Source organism: Dasypus novemcinctus, chromosome 24 (genome assembly GCF_030445035.2).
Source record: "Dasypus novemcinctus isolate mDasNov1 chromosome 24, mDasNov1.1.hap2, whole genome shotgun sequence".
In the NCBI taxonomy this organism is placed as follows: Eukaryota; Metazoa; Chordata; class Mammalia; order Cingulata; family Dasypodidae; genus Dasypus; species Dasypus novemcinctus.
Window position 1 is genome coordinate 34553428 of NC_080696.1, and position 2305 is coordinate 34555732.

A 2305-nucleotide genomic window follows, 5' to 3' on the forward strand; every position below is an offset into this window, starting at 1 on the left:
GAGGTGCAATGGACACAACCAATCCAATGTCCACATAGAAGAGGTGGCATGGAATTGGGAAAAGTGGACATGGTGGACGATGGGTATGGGGAAGGGCAGGAGGAGATGAGAGGTGGAGGCGTCTTTGGGACATGGAGCTGCCCTGGATGGTGCCTCAGAGGTAATCACCGGACATTGTAAATCCTCATAGGGCCCACTGGATGGAATGGAGGAGAGTGGGGGCCATGATGTGGACCATTGTCTATAAGGTGCAGAGGTGCCCAAAGATGTACTTACCAAATCCAATGGATGTGTCATGATGATGGAAACGAGTGTTGTTGGGGGGGGAGAGGGGGGGTGGGGGGGGGTGGGGATGAATGGGACCTCACATATATATTTTTAATGTAACATTATTACAAAGTCAATAAAAAAAAATTAATTTAAAACAAAACAAAACAAAACAAAAAAAAGAGTCCAAACAGATGGTGATAAAAATGATGGAACCCCAATTCAGCTGCTTTTGAAAGAGAAGGAAAGAAAAGAATCTTGTGAATGTTGTTTGCAGAAATAGGGAGATTTGAAACTCACCTTCTAAGTGAGGAACACAGAAACTTGACACAGAGTAACCAGTATGGAGTTGTTGATAATATTGTATGTAAGGTTCTGATTTTGTGGAATGTGAAAGGGACATGCCTAAAAAGAAAAGAATGAAATACAGCGTTGGATCCCTTTCTCCTGTTACTACAAGAGAACACCTAGAACTGCAACTTATCTCTCAGAAGGCCTGAAGGGAAAATAAAGTTGTGCAGAAGATCAAGCAGAATTTCCTGTATAAATAAACCCAGGAACCTGGACAAAAACTTATGTATATTTTAGAACCCATCGCCCACCCTTCAAGAGAGGACTTGATGAGGAAAAGACTAACAAATATTCTGTGTTAAATCCAGCTAAAAATGACATAAAAGAGAATCTTACTCATCTACCTTTACAGAAAAAGAAACAAGGATGCAGTCTTTATGTTTCTGAACGTAATTTCATTATAAATGAGAGTGACATAGGAGAACTAAGGACAGATCACTGTCCAGTGGGCTACAGGCATCCATACAATTTTCCAATTTCAGTGAGAATGATAGTGCATCTCAACTGAAACAGAGTTCAGGTGCTGTGCTTTTTGCAGCCACGGGTCTGAGGGAAGAGGACCTGAATTCAACATTTGGTCATGATTCTGATGTGAAAACAATAAACAGTTCACAAGAGCACCTAACAATTCTGGCAAACACTCATGCCATAGCCCCCCTGGGGAACCGAATGAATGTGACATCAAGGTTATGGAGAGTTTACCTTCTGGTAAAATCCATTGGAAAGCGAACATATTATTAGGAAGAATTAAAATAGAAAATCTGGAACCAAATGTGGAATCAGACAAGAAGAGAACTGAGTTTCTCACTCCACAAGAAGAAAACTGAAATTTGTAGTTCACTCATACAATCTTTACTGTGCTTATTTCAAACCAGTGAAGAAAAATCAGAATTTTTGTTTCACCAGCTATACCGAAAACAGCGGCACATGTGATGTTACAGATATCTGGGAAGAAGATTGAAATAATCTGCTGTCAATGTTTTCCTCTTTCCCTTCCACTTCTACATGTACTGGTTTTTAGACTTTAAAAAATGCATAATTTTCATTAGTGGTAAGAATCATATTCTTGGAATTTTTATACTATATATTAAAATTCTTAGAATTTTTGCCAACTTTGCTTACAGAACCAAATATAAATATTACCAATAAAGGTGATGATTGCATTTTTCTACAAATTTGAATATTTATCATAGAGAAATTGTAGAATAAACTGACTCATCTTATTTTGCATATGTTCATAATATTTATTATGAGTAACAACAATATAGTTTGATTATGTCATGGAATACTAATTTCAGGTGAAATTAGCATAAATTTAGATATTCTAATCATATCTAATGTCTATGAACTAGAGTCCAAGATAGTATGATAGGATTACATATAAAAACCTAAATTTCCTACAGAAAGGAACAAATGACTCATTTTTATGTCTGGATTCAGAAAATCATTATTACCAAAAACATTGACACTTTTACATTTTTACTTGCTTGAGAAACTGGATATACTTTATATTGAGGCAATACTTATTTATTTTTGATGTTTTTTTTATTGATTTTTTTTGTCTTTATTCATTTTTTAATATTACATTAAAAAAATATGAGGTCACCATACACCTCCCAACCCCCGTCACCCCACTACTCCCCCCATAGCAACATTCTCCTCCATCATCATGAAACATTCATTGCAT

General features: G+C 36.4%; 1 pseudogene; it reads left to right on the forward strand.

Moving 5' to 3' along the window:
* Nucleotides 1–433: 433 nt before the first annotated feature.
* On the forward strand, nt 434–1639 carry LOC139437534 (protein DBF4 homolog A pseudogene; annotated as a pseudogene).
* Nucleotides 1640–2305: the final 666 nt, after the last annotated feature.